This window comes from Pseudophryne corroboree, chromosome 2, assembly GCF_028390025.1.
Source record: "Pseudophryne corroboree isolate aPseCor3 chromosome 2, aPseCor3.hap2, whole genome shotgun sequence".
In the NCBI taxonomy this organism is placed as follows: domain Eukaryota; kingdom Metazoa; phylum Chordata; class Amphibia; order Anura; family Myobatrachidae; genus Pseudophryne; species Pseudophryne corroboree.
The window spans coordinates 499230739-499249124 of record NC_086445.1 but is presented as its reverse complement, the minus strand read 5'-3'; the positions used below and the strand labels follow the sequence as shown (position 1 = coordinate 499249124).

The window sequence follows — 18386 nt, the reverse complement described above, 5'->3', positions numbered from 1 at the left end:
TTGGCTTCTTAGGCTACTGGACACCATTAGCTCCAGAGGGATCGAACACAGGCCCAGCCATGGAGTCCGGTCCCGGAGCCGCGCCGCCGACCCCCTTACAGATGCCGAAAAGCGAAGAGGTCCAGAAACCGGCGGCAGAAGACTTTTCAGTCTTCATGAGGTAGCGCACAGCACTGCAGCTGTGCGCCATTGTTGTCACACACTTCACACCAGCGGTCACGGAGGGTGCAGGGCGCTGCAGGGGGCGCCCTGGGCAGCAATGAGAATACCTTGTTCTGGCTAAAAAATACATCACATATAGCCCCTGGGGCTATATGGATGTATTTAACCCCTGCCAGGTCTCAGAAAAACGGGAGAAGAAGCCCGCCGAAAAGGGGGCGGAGCCTATTCTTTTCAGCACACAGCACCATTTTCCCTCACAGAAATGCTGGTGGGAAGGCTCCCAGGCTCTTCCCTGCACTGCACTACAGAAACAGTGTTAAAACAGAGAGGGGGGGCACTTATTTGGCGATATGATTATATATATATTAAGATGCTATAAGGGAAAAACACTTATATAAAGGTTGTCCCTGTATAATTATAGCGTTTTGGTGTGTGCTGGCAAACTCTCCCTCTGTCTCCCCAAAGGGCTAGTGGGGTCCTGTCCTCTATCAGAGCATTCCCTGTGTGTGTGCTGTGTGTCGGTACGGCTGTGTCGACATGTATGAGGACGATGTTGGTGAGGAGGCGGGGCAATTGCCTGTAATGGTGATGTCACTCTCTAGGGAGTCGACACCGGAATGGATGGCTTATTTAGGGAATTACGTGATAATGTCAACACGCTGCAAGGTCGGTTGACGACATGAGACGGCCGGCAAACCAATTAGTACCTGTCCAGGCGTCTCAAACACCGTCAGGGGCTTTAAAACGCCCATTTACCTCAGTCGGTCGACACAGACACGGACACTGACTCCAGTGTCGACGGTGAAGAAACAAACGTATTTTCCATTTGGGCCACACGTTACATGTTAAGGGCAATGAAGGAGGTGTTACATATTTCTGATACTACAAGTACCACAAAAGAGGGTATTATGTGGGGTGTGAAAAAACTACCTGTAGTTTTTCCTGAATCAGATAAATTAAATGAAGTGTGTGATGATGCGTGGGTTTTCCCCGATAGAAAATTATTGGCGTTATACCCTTTCCCGCCAGAAGTTAGGGCGCGTTGGGAAACACCCCTTAGGGTGGATAAGGCGCTCACACGCTTATCAAAACAAGTGGCGTTACCGTCTCCAGATACGGCCGCCCTCAAGGAGCCAGCTGATAGGAGGCTGGAAAATATCCTAAAAAGTATATACACACATACTGGTGTTATACTGCGACCAGCGATCGCCTCAGCCTGGATGTGCAGCGCTGGGGTGGCTTGGTCGGATTCCCTGACTGAAAATATTGATACCCTTGACAGGGACAGTATTTTATTGACTATAGAGCATTTAAAGGATGCATTTCTATATATGCGAGATGCACAGAGGGATATTTGCACTCTGGCATCAAGAGTAAGTGCGATGTCCATATCTGCCAGAAGATGTTTATGGACACGACAGTGGTCAGGTGATGCAGATTCCAAACGGCACATGGAAGTATTGCCGTATAAAGGGGAGGAGTTATTTGGGGTCGGTCCATCGGACCTGGTGGCCACGGCAACACCTGGAAAATTCACCTTTTTTACCCCAAGTCACATCTCAGCAGAAAAAGACACCATCTTTTCAGCCTCTGTCCTTTCGTCCCCATAAGGGCAAGCAGGCAAAAGGCCAGTCATATCTGCCCAGGGATAGAGGAAAGGGAAGAAGACTGCAGCAGGCAGCCCATTCCCAGGAACAGAAGCCCTCCACCGCTTTTGCCAAGTCCTCAGCATGACGCTGGGGCCGTACAAACAGCTGCGGTGGGGGGTCGTCTCAAGAGTTTCAGTGCGCAGTGGGCTCACTCGCAAGTGGACCCCTGGATCCTACAAGTAGTATCCCAGGGGTACAGATTGGAAGTTCGAGACGTCTCCCCCTCGCAGGTTCCTGAAGTCTGTTTTACCAACGTCTCCCTCCGACAGGGAGGCAGTATTGGAAACAATTCACAAGCTGTATTCCCAGCAGGTGATAATCAAAGTACCCCTCCTACAACAAGGAAAGGGGTACTATTCCACACTATATTGTGGTACTGAAGCCAGACGGCTCGGTGAGACCTATTCTAAATCTGAAATATTTGAACGCTTACATACAAAGGTTCAAATCAAGATGGAGTCACTCAGAGCAGTGATAGCGAACCAGGAAGGGGACTATATGGTGTCCCTGGACATCAAGGATGCTTACCTCCATGTCCCAATTTGCCCTTCTCACCAAGAATACCTCAGGTTCGTGGTACAAAACTGTCACTATCAGTTTCAGACGCTGCCGTTTGGATTGTGCACGGCACCCCGGGTCTTTACCTAGGTAATGGCCGAAATGATGATTCTTCTTCAAAGAAAAGGCGTCTTAATTATCCCTTACTTGGACGATCTCCTGATAAGGGCAAGGTCCAGAGAACAGTTGGAGGTCGGAGTAGCACTATCTCAAGTAGTTCTACGACCGCACGGGTGGATTCTAAATATTCCAAAATCGCAGCTGTCTCCGACGACACGTCTGCTGTTCCTAGGGATGAGTCTGGACACAGTCCAGAAAAAGGTGTTTCTCCCGGAGGAGAAAGCCAGGGAGTTATTTGAGCTAGTCAGGAACCTCCTAAAACCAGGAAAAGTGTCAGTGCATCATTGCACAAGGGTCCTGGGAAAAATGGTGGCTTCTTACGAAGCGATTCCATTCGGCAGATTTCACGCAAGAACTTTTTCAGTGGGATCTGCTGGAAAAATGGTCCGGATCGCATCTTCAGATGCATCAGCGGATAACCCTGTCTCCAAGGACAAGGGTGTCTCTTCTGTGGTGGCTGCAGAGTGCTCATCTACTAAAGGGCCACAGATTCGGCATTCAGGACTGGGTCCTGGTGACCACGGATGCCAGCCTGAACGGCTGGGGAGCAGTCACACAAGGAAAAAATTTCCAGGGAGTCTGATCAAGTCTGGAGACTTCTCTCCACATAAATATACTGGAGCTAAGAGCAGTTTACAATGCTCTAAGCTTAGCAAGACCTCTGCTTCAAGGTCAGCCGGTATTGATCCAGTGGGACAACATCACGGCAGTCGCCCACGTAAACAGACTGGGCGGCACAAGAAGCAGGAGGGCAATGGCAGAAACTGCAAGGATTCTTCGCTGGGCGGAAAATCATGTGTTAGCACTGTCAGCAGTGTTCATTCCGGGAGTGGACAACTGGGAAGCAGACTTCCTCAGCACGACCTCCACCCGGGAGAGTGGGGACTTCATCGGGAAGTCTTCCACATGATTGTGAACCGTTGGGAAAGACCAAAGGTGGACATGATGGCATCCCGCCTGAACAAAAAACTGGACAGGAATTGCGCCAGGTCAAGAGACCCTCAGGCAATAGCTGTGGACGTTCTGGTAACACCGTGGGTGTACCAGTCGGTGTATGTGTTCCCTCCTCTGCTTCTCATACCTAAGGTACTGAGAATTATAAGACGTAGAGGAGTAAGAACTATACTCGTGGCTCCGGATTGGCCAAGAAGGACTTGGTACCCGGAACTTCAAGAGATGCTCACAGAGGACTCATGGCCTCTGCCGCTAAGAAGGGACTTGCTTCAGCAAGTACCATGTCTGTTCCAAGACTTACCGCGGCTGCGTTTGACGGCATGGCGGTTGAACGCCGGATCCTAAGGGAAAAAGGCATTCCGGAAGAGGTCATTCCTACCCTGGTCAAAGCCAGGAAGGAGGTGACCGCACAACATTATCACCACATGTGGCAAAAATATGTTGCGTGGTGTGAGGCCAGGAAGGCCCCACGAAGAAATTTCAACTCGGTCGATTCCTGCATTTCCTGCAAACAGGAGTGTCTATGGGCCTCAAAATTGGGGTCCATTAAGGTTCAAATTTCGGCCCTGTCGATTTTCTTCCAGAAAGAATTGGCTTCAGTTCCTGAAGTCCAGAAGTTTGTCAAGGGAGTACTGCATATACAACCCCCTTTTGTGCCTCCAGTGGCACTGTGGGATCTCAACGTAGTTCTGGGATTCCTCAAATCACATTGGTTTAAACCGCTCAAATCTGTGGATTTGAAATATTTCACATGGAAAGTGACCATGATGTTGGCCCTGGCCTCGGCCAGGCGAGTGTCAGAATTGGCGGCTTTGTCTCACAAAAGCCCATATCTGATTGTCCATTCGGACAGGGCAGAGCTGCGGACTCGTCCCCAGTTTCTCCATAAGGTGGTGTCAGCGTTTCACCTGAACCAGCTTATTGTGGTACCTGTGGCTACTAGGGACTTGGAGGACTCCAAGTTGCTAGATGTTGTCAGGGCCCTGAAAATATAGGTTTCCAGGACGGCTGGAGTCAGGAAAACTGACTTGCTGTTATCCTGTATGCACCCAACAAACTGGGTGCTCTTGCTTCTAAGCAGACGATTGCTAGTTGGATGTGTAGTACAATTCAGCTTGCACATTCTGTGGCAGGCCTGCCACAGCCAAAATATGTAAATGCCCATTCCACAAGGAAGGTGGGCTCATCTTGGGCGGCTGCCCGAGGGGTCTCGGCTTTACAACTTTGCCGAGCTGCTACTTGGTCAGGGGCACACCCTGGCTGAGGAGGACCTGGAGTTCTCTCACTCGGTGCTGCAGAGTCATCCGCACTCTCCCGCCCGTTTGGGAGCTTTGGTATAATCCCCATGGTCCTGACGGAGTCCCCAGCATCCACTAGGACGTTAGAGAAAATAAGATTTTACTTACCGATAAATCTATTTCTCGTAGTCCGTAGTGGATGCTGGGCGCCCATCCCAAGTGCGGATTGTCTGCAATACTTGTACATAGTTATTGTTACAAAGAAATCGGGTTGTTATTGTTGTGAGCCGTCTGTTCAGAGGCTCCTACGTTGTCATACTGTTAACTGGGTTCAGATCACAAGTTGTACGGTGTGATTGGTGTAGCTGGTATGAGTATTACCCGGGATTCAAAATCCTTCCTTATTGTGTACGCTCGTCCGGGCACAGTGTCCTAACTGAGGCTTGGAGGAGGGTCATAGGGGGAGGAGCCAGTGCACACCACCTGATCCTAAAGCTTTATTTTTGTGCCCTGTCTCCTGCGGAGCCGCTAATCCCCATGGTCCTGACGGAGTCCCCAGCATGGTCCTGACGGAGTCCCCAGCATCCACTACGGACTTCGAGAAATAGATTTATCGGTAAGTAAAATCTTATTTTTACATACGAGCATATTAAAACACGGCGGAGACAACTGAAACAATTAGAAATCCCTAACACCCATGGGGGGGAGGGGGGGCGGGGGGGCAGCAGCACAGAGTACATCAGGAGACAGCATAACTCCGGAATTGCTGGAGCAATGTACTCAAAAATTCGTACACATATGCCTTACAATCTGGAAACAAACACTGAGGGGGTGAGACACCCCCAGCACCCCTAGGGGAGAGGCAACAGCACTGAGTATTTCTGCAGACAGCATATTTCTGGAATGCCTGGCGCAATTTACACCAAACTTGGTGCACATATGACTTTCACTCTAGAAACAAACACTGTGTGGGTCAGACACCCCTAGGGGGTGAGACAGCAGCACAGAGTATGTCAGCTGACAGCATAACTGTGGAAGGCCTGGAACAATTTACACCAAACTTGGTACACATCTGACTTAAGGGGGGTACTCACGGAGCGATATTCTAAGCAATCTGACTAGATTGCTTATAATTTCAGCATTATCGCTCCGTATGTACCCCCTGCAGCGATAGCGATGCGCAGCCCCACGCATCGCTATCACTGCTGCTAGATTGGCCTGCATGCAGGCCAATCTAGCGGGTCGCTCACTTCACCCGCTGGGTGAAGTGACCTCTCTTCCCGCGTACGCTCAACACATATCGCGCTGTGCTGAGCGGTTCGCTTAGCACACATCTCTCCCGCATCGGTCCGTCTTTATGGGCCTTTACACTCTGGGAACAAACACTGTGGGGGTTACACACCACTAGCACCCCTAGGGGTGGGCCAGCAGCACAGACTATATCAGGACATGCATGATATGTCAGTGATGACAGGGCTGCATGTGACAGTGCCAGTGACATGATGTGAGGAGGGGAATGGAGATAGCACAAACCCACACACTGACAGTAATATAGTGGAAGTAGCACGGTCCCTCAGCAGCACAGAGTATATCAGGACATACATAATGTGCTGCGCTATATAACAAACTAAAAAAATTGATAATTTCACAGGGGCACTGACATGATGTGAGGAGGGGGAATAGAGGCAGCAGGAAGCCACAGACTGAGATTTGTATAGTGGGAAGAGCAGGGTTCCTTGGGGGACCAAAAAGTGGTCCGGCCACACACACAGTGCGTCAGGGAAGCAAGATATGCCTATATACTAGATCTCCAACAAACGTAAATTAACGAACAACTATAATTTTAATTTACCATCCTTATCCCGTAGCGAAGCACGTGTATTCAGCTATCTACAATGTTATTTATCTTGTGTGTTTAATATTTACATTTTTTTTTTGTAAACAGACATTCTTAAAATCCCGGGCAACGCCGGGTACTCCAGCTAGTTATATATAAAGTGTGTGTTTGCTAAGAACATAAGTAGAGTCATTCAATAGAACAGTCTGTAGAGCTGGAAAATGTACCATTCAGGAGAAGTAATGCTGACACTGACACTTATATTACAAAGGTTTATACAGGTTGAGTATCCCTTATCCAAAATGCTTGGGACCAGAGGTATTTTGGATATCAGATTTTTCCGTATTTTGGAATTATTGCATACCATAATGAGATATCATGGCGATGGGACCTAAATCTAAGCACAGAATGCATTTATGTTTCATATACACCTTATACACACAGCCTGAAGGTCATTTTAGCCAATATTTTTAATAACTTTGTGCATTAAACAAAGTGTGTGTACATTCACACAATTCATTTATGTTTCATATACACCTTATACACAGGTAATTTAATACAATATTTCTAATAACTGTGTATTAAACAAAGTTTGTGTACATTAAGCCATCAGAAAACAAAGGTTTCACCATCTCACTCTCGCTCAAAAAATTCCGCATTTCGGATAGAATATTCCGTATTTCGGAATATTTGGATAAGGGATACTCAACCTGTAGTTATATTGCAGCATAGCTTATTTATAGTGTTTTGACGCTCATGGGTAACTAGGATTCTAAAGTCACGTAGCGAGACTAGATTCCGAAGCATATGGAGACACTTGCTATCATATTTTATCAAATTGCTGAAGATCTTTTTGGCAATTATACGAACCTCTCATGGCTTAGCATTGTGTCAACTAGGGCCACTCATTCTAAGAAAGAGGGCGTGACAGAAGTCATTCAATGTCTAGCTATGCAAACCTTTGGCAACATACTTAGATTGTTGGAGTATAGAAGACTGAGTCCTCCATGCCGATCCCAAATATACAAATCCCCGAATGATGAAGAGGAATATGCACTCCTGTTTCTATAATACAGTCTATCACTAAGTACAGGTTGAGTATCCCTTATCCAAATTGCTTGGGACCAGAGGTATTTTGGATATCGGATTTTTCCGTATTTTGGAATAATTGCATACCATAATGAGATATCATGGCGATGGGACCTAAATCTAAACACAGAATGCATTTATGTTTCATATACACCTTATACACACCTTATACACACAGCCTGAAGGTAATTTTAGCCAATATTTTTTGTAACATTGTGCATTAAACAAAGTGTGTGTACATTCACACAATTCATTTATGTTTCATATACACCTTATACACACAGCCTGAAGGTCATTTAATACAATATTTTTAATAACTTTATGTATTAAACAAAGTTTGTGTACATTGAGCCATCAAAAACAAAGGTTTCACTATCTCACTCTCAGTCAAAAAAGTCCGTATTTCCGAATATTCCGTATTTCGGAATATTTGGATATGGGATACTCCAACCTGTACCAATATTTGAAACTTTCAGGACAGGCCAATAGCAGCTGCCAAAAATCTGCTCCAGGAGTTGCACATTTAGGACAGTAGTACGTATAATGAATAAACATCTGAATGTTTTGGAAGCTTGCTGACACACTGACTTTACGGGGTGAACCAAAAACAGTAGATCAATCCACGTATTTCAGTATAACCGAATTAGATTATCATTTATCAAGGAATCTTCGCAGTGGGTCACTAGCCTCTGCACTCAGCAAATAGGAGTACATACATTAGAGAGAAATTTATGGGCACTTCGAGAATTGAGGAACAATCTAAAATTGTGTAGCAGCACCTGCAAACTGTTTACCTAGCTCATGTGGCAGTTGAAGATGAATTAAAAAATTATTTGGTAATGCATAAGTAGTAGAAGGATTTCAAAACTAAAAACACTTCTGCTTCAATTGGCCCACAAGCACTACCCCATATTGGGGGTCATTCCAAGTTGATCGCTAGCTAAAAATGTTCGCTGCGCAGCTATGATGCAAAAAAGGCACTTCTGCGCGTGCGTATGCAGCGCAGTGCGCACGCGCGACGTACTTTCACAACGGGTGAAGTATTTTTACACAAGGTCTAGCAAAGCTTTTCAGTCGCAATGGCAGCCACAGAGTGATTTGACAAGAAAGGGGTGTTTCTGGGTGTCAACTGACCGTTTTCAGGGAGTGCTCGAAAAAACGCAGGCGTGCCAGGAAAAAAGCAGGCGTGGCTGGGCGAACGCAGGGCGTGTTTGTGACGTCAAATCTGGAACTGAACAGTCTGAAATGATCGCAAGCGCTGAGTAGGTCTGGGGCTACTCAGAAACTGCATAATATTTTTTAGTAGCCGCTCTGCGATCCTTTCGTTCGCACTTCTGCTAAGCTAAGATGCACTCCCAGAGGGCGGCGGCTTAGCGTTTGCACGGCTGCTAAAAACTGCTAGCGAGCGATCAACTCGGAATGACCCCCTTTGTCTCCATAAGCTTTCACCCTCCAACAGAGAGGGAAGTCAGGGTCAAACAGAGCCAGATTGTGTGGCAAGCCATACCTTCCTAGCCTAAATCAGTAATGGAGGATATCCATGAACTGAGCCAGCGACAAGTAAAAATTGTAGGTAATAGCCACCCTCTGATATTTGCCAATTAAGCAGCTAAGTGATACAATTGTGCAATACCTCCATATTTTCTCGTCCTGCACATTGTCTTAAAACTAATACGGTCAATCTTTTTTCACCAAGAAAATAATCTATTATCTGTTTAAAGGAATGGGTGTGTAAAAATATCGGGGACTGTTGGAGCACGTATAAAATCATTGGCATGATGACCATTTTTTCACAAGGTTCACTCTACCCATAGTTGACAAATGGCAATTTCTTCCAAACATGAGACTTGGCTTTATGGTAATCAATTTGAGATTGTCTATTCAACTGAAAATAATCAGCCATGTTATGAGAAATTTCAACACACAAATATCGAAATTGACTTGCCCATCTCTGGGGAAAGTACAAATAATCGCTTCTAAAAGGTAATGTAAATTTGTTCCAGTTTTTTTTTTTTACCAGAAAAGGAACCACATTGATTCACTATAGATAATAGGGCTGGAATGGAAAATTGCTTGTCCGACAAAAATAGCAACATATCGTCCGTGTATAGTGAACATTTTGTCTCTGATGGAGACAACTAGACCCTTGATGGAAAAATCAGCTCTTATACATGCTAGGGGTTTAGTCACCATTGCAAGCAACACGGGTAGAAGTGGACACCCCTATCTAGTACTCCTAGACAGGGGAAAGGATTCTGTGATAAACCCATTAACATTACTGCCGCTGGTGCGGAATACAGGAGCTGAATCCATCCCATAAATGTAAACCCCACTCCAAACCCCTGTGCGATCTGGATGTATGATATCTCCAATGACAGCACTAAGTCTAGTGATCAGTATTTTAGCGGTAATGTAATATTGGTGGACAACAAGGAAATGGGGTGGTAAGAGTCGACACATACAGGATCCTTTCGCAGATTAGGGAGCACTATGATAACAGCCTCTGACATTGATGGAGGAAGACTGTCGTATTCTAACAGGGAATGAAACATTTTTTCTAAAGTTCTATGGGAGTACCGTCTATTCCAGGTGACTTGTTGTTGGTTGGGAGGCTAATCCCGGGATCGGCGGGATCCCGGGATTTGGGCCAAAAAATGCCGGGATTTGATAGGAGCCTCCAATCCCGGGATTCACGGGATTACATTGCGCATGTGCGGGAGGGTGGGTGTAAGTAATACTACTTACTATTAGGCGGGCGGCCAATCAGGGAAGCTGCCGCAGCAGCGGCAGCCAATCTGGAGCGACTGCTGCGGCCGCTTCCCTGATTGACTGCCGGTCCGCCAGCTCTGGTTGGCTGGCGGCCAGCGCTTCATTTGAAATGCCGCCTCGTTCAGTGTGTCCATGGCTGCCACCCACCTAATAGTAAGTAGTAGTACTTACACCCACCCTCCCTCCCTCCCTCCGTGCAGTGCTCTCGAACAGCCTCCCTTCCGCGCCGCTACCCACACCAACCCTTCCTCCCGCACTGCTACCTACACCCTCCCTCCCGCACCGCTACCTACACCCTCCCTTCCTCCCGCACCGCTACGTACACCCACCCTCCCTCCCGCACCGCTACGTACACCCACCCTCCCTCCCGCACCGCTACGTACACCCACCCTCCCTCCCGCGCCGCTACGTACACCCTCCCTCCCTTCCGCGCCGCTAACTACACCAACCCTCCAGCGCTGCTCCCTACACCCTTCTCCACTGCCTTTCACTGATCTTTACTGGAATCCAGGGATTGAGCGTTTTTCAATCCCGAATCCCGGGATTGAAAAAATGGCCCGGGATTGGCCTCCCTAGTTGTTGGGACTTCTGTTTCCTGTACTGTAAAAGCGGAATCTAAGGGCCTTATTCTGATTTGGAAGTAAAGTTAAAAAAAGCAAGTAACTTTGTATCTGGAACAAAACATGTTACCATGCAAGGGGAGCAAATACATTTTAGATTTTATCTGTACACTATAAATAATGGCTGCTTTCACATTTAGCCCACAAATGTCAGACAGCTTTATTTTAACGCTGCAATTTGATTTTATTTCAGACACACCCCACCCAAATTTAAACGGCTGTGATCACGGAGCGATCACTGCTTAAAATCTAAGCAATCTGACTAGATTACTTAGATTTTAAGCAGTGATCACTTCGTGTGTACCCCCACAGCGATAGCTATCCTCGCCGGTGCTAGATTGAGCCCGCACGCTAAGCACACATCGCGCTGTGCTGAGCGGCGGGAGAGATGTGTGCTGAGCGCAGAGGCGGAACTACCGCCAGTGCTACCAGTGCGTTGCACTGGGGCCTGTCACTGTCTAGGGGCCCAAAGCATGTAATGAGTCAAACTGACTCATTACATGCCGCTGTGTGCTGCAGGCAACCGCTGCCGGCAGCACACAGCCGCCCGGAGAGAGAGGAGAGGAGCGCAGCGGTACGGGGGGAAGGAGGAGGAGGTAGGTGGACGAGGGAGCCGCAGCAGCGCTGTGTTATTGGTTGAGGCGCTGCCGCTGCTGTCCCTCTGCTTCACTATAGGCTGTCTTCCGCCGCTGTGAAGCGCATCCCAGCATTCACAGCGGCGGAGAACAGTCTATAGTGAAGCAGAGGGACAGCAGCAGCAGCGTCTCCACCAATAACACAACGCTGCTGCGGCTCCCTCCTCCACCTCCCACCTCCTCCTCCTCTCCTGCCCGGGATCTCTGCCAGAAGCTGCACCCAGGAGCCTGAGCCAGCGGAGAGGGTAAGTATATTTCTTTCTTTCTTTCTTTCTTTCTTTCTTTCTTTCTTTCTTTCTTTCTTTCTTTCTTTCTTTCTTTCTTTCTTTCTTTCTTTCTTTCTTTCTTTCTTTCTTTCTTTCTTTCTTTCTTTCTTTCTTTCTTTCTTTCTTTCTTTCTTTCTTTCTTTCTTTCTCGTCCTAGAGGATGCTGGGGACTATGAGGTATAGACGGGCTCCGCAGGAGATAGGGCACCTAAAAAGAACTTTGACTATGGGTGTGCACTGGCTCCTCCCTCTATGCCCCTCCTCCAGACCTCAGTTAGATCTTGTGCCCAGAGGAGAATGGGTGCACTGCAGAGAGCTCTCCAGAGTTTTCTGTGGAAAAAGAATTTTGTTAGGTTTTTTATTTTCAGGGAGTCCTGTTGGCAACAGGCTCCCTGCATCGTGGGACCGAGGAGAGAGAAACAGAGCTGGCTTGTCAAGTTGGGCACTGCTTCTAAGGCTACTGGACACCATTAGCTCCAGAGGGAGTCGGAACACAGGTCTCACCTGGGGTTCGTCCCGGAGCCGCGCCGCTGTTCTCCTCACAGATGCCGAAGATAGAAGCCGGATAGAGAAGGCAGAAGACATCTTAGGCGGCAGAAGACATCAGATCTTCATGAGGTAAGGCGCACAGCGGTAAGCTGCGCGCCATTGCTCCCAGTCACACACACACAGAGCAGCACTGAAGGGTGCAGGGCGGGGGGGGCAAGCACCCTGCGCATCAATAAACCTCACATTTTGGCACAAATACAGTTGGATTAGACTGCGGAGGCAGTAAATCTATGATCCCCCGCCATTTTATGGAAAAATCACTGGGACCGAAGCCCGCCGTCGGGTGGGCCGGGCTTGATCCTCAGCACTAACCAGCGCCATTTTCTCCACAGAAGCTGCATGAGGAAAACGCTGGCTCCCTGGTCTCTCCCCTGCTGAACTCACAGGCTGGAAAAAAGAGGAGGGGGGCACATTAGCGACGCAGTGAGTGGGAATTGGCATATTATATATATAAAAAGCGCTATCTGGACATATTTTTTCCAGTGTTTTTAAGCGCTGGTGTGTGCTGGCATACTCTCTCTGTCTCTCCTTAGGACCTGGTTGGGGTTTTGTCCCCTTATAGGTTAATCCCTGTGTGTGTGGAGTGTCTGTAAGTGTGTGTCGACATGTCTGAGGCGGAAGGCTTCTCCAAGGTGGAGGTGGAGCAAATGAGTGGTGTGTCCCCGTCGGTTGTGCCGACTCCAGATTGGATGGACATGTGGCATATGTTGAATGCAAGTGTGGCATCTTTACATAAAAGGCTTGATAAGGCTGATTTAGGGGGGACATCAGGGGGTCAATCCTCAGATTGGACCGACTCACAGGGCCTGTCGGGGTCTCAAAAGCGTCCCTTAACACAAGACACTACTACCGACACGGATTCTGATTCCAGTGTCGACTATGACGAAGTAAAATTGCACCCTAGTGTGACTAAAACCATTCAGTGTATGATTGTGGCAATAAGGGATGTGTTGCATATTGTGGATGAACCCTCTGTCCCTGACACAAGGGTACACATGTTTAAGGAAAATAAGCAGATTATTAACTTTCCCACATCTCATGAATTAAATGAATTCTTTGGAAAAGCTTGGGAGACTCCGGATAAGAGACCGCAGATCCCCAAAAGAATTTATTTGACATACCCTTTCCCTAAGCAGGACAGGGAGATTTGGGAATCACCCCCCACTGTGGACAAAGCCCTGACGCGCTTGTCCAAGAAAGTGGCGCTACCGTTTCCTGACACAGCAGCCCTTAAGGACCCTGCAGATCGCAGGCAAGAAACTGCCTTAAAGTGTATTTATTCTCATACGGGTGCTGTGCTAAGACCGACAATTGCGTCGGCATGGGTGTGTAGCGCAATTGCAGCTTGTACAGATGAGCTGACAGATCAATTTGATAATATAGATAAGGATACTATATTCCTAACTAGCCCATATTAAAGACGCAGTCTTATTTATAAGGGATGCTCAAAGGGACATTGGATTGCTAGCTTCTAGGGCCAATGCCATGGTTGTCTCAGCGAGAAGATCCTTATGGACTCGCCAGTGGACGGGTGATGCGGATTCCAAGAAACATATGGAAGTACTACCCTACAAGGGTGAGGTATTGTTTGGGGATGGGCTGACGGACCTGGTTTCCACAGCCACAGCAGGTAAATCAAATTTTTTACCATATATTCCCCAACAGCAAAAGAAAGTAACACCCTATCAGATGCAGTCCTTTAGGTCGCACAAGTCCAAAAGAGGTCGGGGATCCTCTTTCCTCGCCAGAGGTAAGGGCAGAGGCAAGAGAGCACCTGCTTCGGCAGGTGCCCAGGAACCAAAGTCCTCCCCGGCTGCTCCAAAACCCACAGCATGACGCTGGGGCTCCCCTGAGGTAGTCCGCACCGGTGGGGGCACGTCTTCGACTTTTCAGTCAGGTCTGGGTCAGTTCGGACCTGAATCCCTGGGTGTTGGAAATAGTTTCCCAGGGTTACAAATTGGAATTCGAGGAGGTGCCCCCGCGCCGATTTTTCAAATCGGCCCTACCAGCTTCCACATCGGAAAGGGATGTAGTGTTAGCTGCAATTCAAACGCTGTGTATACAGCAAGTGATAATCAAGGTTCCCCTACACCAGCAGGGAAGAGGTTACTATTCAACCCTATTTGTGGTCCCGAAACCGGACGGTTCGGTCAGACCTATTTTGAATCTGAAATCCCTAAACCTGTACATAAGAAGATTCAAATTCAAAATGGAATCTCTCAGAGCGATAATAGCCAACATGGAGGAGGGGGAGTTTATGGTGTCTCTGGACATAAAGGATGCGTACCTTCATGTCCCCATATATGCCCCCCATCAGGAATACCTGAGATTCGCTGTACAGAATTGTCATTACCAATTTCAGACGTTGCCGTTTGGACTCTCCACGGCCCCGAGGATTTTCACCAAGATAATGGCGGAAATGATGGTGCTCCTGCGCAAGCATGGTGTCACAATTATCCCATACTTGGACCTTCTCCTGATAAAAGCGAGATCAAGGAAGAAATTGCTGAACAGTGTGGCGCTCTCGATGAGAGTGCTCCAGCAACACGGTTGGATTCTAAATCTACCGAAGTCGCAGTTGATTCCGACAACTCGATTACCGTTCCTAGGTATGATACTGGATACGGAACAAATGAAGGTCTTCCTCCCAATAGAGAAAGCCCAAGACATACAGAACATGGTCAGAGACCTGCTAAAACCGAAAAGGGTGTCAGTTCACCAATGCACTCGAGTTCTGGGGAAAATGGTGGCGGCCTACGAGGCCATTCCCTTCGGCAGGTTCCATGCAAGGACTTTTCAATGGGACCTTCTGGACAAGTGGTCCGGGTCCCATCTGCACTTACATCGGAAAATAACTCCCCAGGGACCAGAGTGTCCCTCCTGTGGTGGTTGCAAAGTGCTCACCTCCTGGAGGGTCGCAGGTTCGGAATTCAGGATTGGATCCTGGTTACCACGGACGCGAGCCTCCGAGGATGGGGAGCGGTCACACAGGGAAAACATTTTCAGGGTCTTTGGTCAGACCAGGAGTCCTGTCTACACATCAATGTGTTGGAACTCAGGGCCATTTACAACGGCTTTCGACAAGCGGAGAGTTTTCTTCGAAACCTACCGGTTTTGATTCAATCAGACAATGTCACAGCAGTGGCTCATGTGAACCGCCAAGGCGGGACAAAAAGCAGAGTCGCGGTGGCGGAAGCCACAAGGATCCTTCGCTGAGCGGAAAATCATTTAAGAGCTCTGTCAGCTGTCTTCATTCCGGGAGTGGACAACTGGGAAGCAGACTACCTCAGCAGACACGATCTCCATCCAGGAGAGTGGGGACTTCATCAAGAAGTTTTTGCAGACGTAACACATCTTTGGGGGAACTCCTCAAATAGACATGATGGCGTCACGCCTCAACAAAAAACTTCAGAGGTACTGCGCCAGGTCTCGGGACCCTCAGGCAATAGCAGTGGACGCTCTGGTAACACCGTGGGTGTTCAAATCGGTCTACGTGTTTCCTCCTCTTCCTCTCATCACAAAAGTGTTGAGGATCATAAGACGAAGAAGAGTACGAACAATACTCGTTGTCCCAGACTGGCCTCGAAGGGCCTGGTACTCGGATATACAAGAGATGCTCACAGGAGATCCCTGGCCTCTTCCTCTGAGGGAAGACCTGTTGCAGCAGGGGCCCTGTGTATTTCAAGACTTACCGCGGTTACGTTTGACGGCATGGCGGTTGAACGCCGAATCCTAGCGAAAAAGGGGATTCCGGAAGAGGTCATCCCTACGTTAATAAAGGCTAGGAAGGAGGTGACGATAAAACATTATCACCGTATCTGGTGAAAGTATGTGTCTTGGTGTGAGACCAAGAATGCACCTACGGAAGATTTTCATCTGGGTCGTCTTCTCCACTTCCTACAGACAGGAGTGGATATGGGCCTGACATTAGGCTCTGTTAAGGTACAGATTTCGGCCCTCTCGATTTTCTTTCAGAAGGAATTGGCTTCTCTTCTAGAAGTCCAGACGTTTGTAAAGGGAGTGCTGCACATCCAGCCCCCTTTTGTGCCTCCAGTGGCACCATGGGACCTGAACGTGGTGTTGCAGTTCCTAAAATCACACTGGTTTGAACCGCTTAACAAGGTTGAGTTGAAATTTCTTACCTGGAAGGTGGTCATGTTGTTGGCCTTAGCATCAGCAAGGCGAGTGTCAGAATTGGCGGCTTTGTCACACAAGAGCCCCTACTTGATTTTTCATGTGGATCGAGCTGAATTGAGGACACGTCCGCAATTTTTGCCTAAAGTGGTTTCTTCGTTCCATATGAATCAACCTATTGTGGTGCCTGTGGCTACAAGTGACCTGGAGGATTCCAGATCCCTGGACGTAGTCAGGGCCTTAAAAATGTATGTGGCCAGGACGGCTAGAATTAGGAAAACAGAGGCTCTGTTTATCCTGTATGCCGCCAATAAGATTGGCGCTCCTGCTTCGAAGCAGACTATTGCTCGCTGGATCTGTAATACGATTCAGCAGGCTCACTCTACGGCTGGATTGCCGGTACCAAATTCGGTTAAGGCCCATTCCACTAGGAAGGTGGGCTCTTCTTGGGCGGCTGCCCGAGGTGTCTCGTCTTTACAACTTTGCTGAGCGGCGACTTGGTCGGGGTCAAACACTTTTGCTAAATTCTACAAGTTTGATACCCTGGCTGATGAGGACCTAGCGTTTGCTCAGTCGGTGCTGCAGAGTCATACGCACTCTCCCGCCCGATTGGATGCTTTGGTATAAACCCCATGGTCCTTAAGGAGTCCCCAGCATCCTCTAGGACGTAAGAGAAAATAAGATTTTAAACCTACCGGTAAATCTATTTCTCCTAGTCCGTAGAGGATGCTGGGCGCCCGTCCCAGTGCGGAAACTCTGCAAGACTTGTATATAGTTGTTGCTTACATAAGGGTTATGTTACAGTTGACATCGGTCTTGGACCGTTACTGTAGTTTGTTCATACTGTTAACTGGTTATGTATGTTCCAGGTTACATGGTATGATTGGTGTGGGCTAGTATGAATCTTGCCCTTGGATTGCTAAATCCTGCCTTGTATTGTCCATCTACTCTGGGCACAGTTCTCTAACTGAGGTCTGGAGGAGGAGCATAGAGGGAGGAGCCAGTGCACACCCATAGGAAAAGTTATTTTTAGGTGCCCTATCTCCTGCGGAGCCCGTCTATACCCCATGGTCCTTACGGAGTCCCCAGCATCCTCTACGGACTAGGAGAAATAGATTTACCGGTAGGTTTAAAATATTTCTTTCTTTCTTTCTTTCTTTCTTTCTTTCTTTCTTTCTTTCTTTCTTTCTTTCTTTCTTTCTTTCTTTCTTTCTTTCTTTCTTTCTTCTCTCCACGGCACCGAGAATATTTACCAAGGTGATGGCAGAAATGATGGTACTCCTGCGGAAGCAAGGGGTCACAATTATCCCATACTTGGACGATCTCCTCATAAAAGCGAGGTCAAGAGAGCAGTTACTGATCAGCGTAGCAACGCTCTCTGGAAGTGTTAAGACAGCACGGCTGGATTCTAAATATTCCAAAGTCGCAGTTGATTCCTACGACTCGTCTGCCTTTCCTGGGCATGATTCTGGACACAGACCAGAGGAAGGTTTATCTCCCGATGGAGAAGGTTCAGGAACTCATGACACTGGTCAGAGACCTGTTAAAAAAAAAAAAAGGTGTCGGTGCATCACTGCACACGAGTCCTGGGAAAGATGGTGGCATCATACGAGGCCATTCCCTTCGGCAGGTTCCATGCGAGGACTTTTCAATGGGATCTCCTGGACAAATGGTACGGATCACATCTTCAGATGCATCGGTTAATCACCCTATCCCCCAGGGCCAGGGTGTCTCTCCTGTGGTGGCTGCAGAGTGCTCACCTCCTAGAGGGCCGCAGATTCGGCATTCAGGACTGGGTCCTGGTGA

The 18386-nt window shown here is 48.0% G+C and overlaps 1 protein-coding gene across 2 annotated transcripts in view; it reads left to right on the top strand.

Annotated features, from left to right (window-relative positions):
• The window catches only part of LOC135031181 (AP-1 complex subunit beta-1), a 263841-nt gene that overhangs the window by 25993 nt on the left and 219462 nt on the right, over positions 1-18386 (top strand). The window lies entirely within an intron of this gene.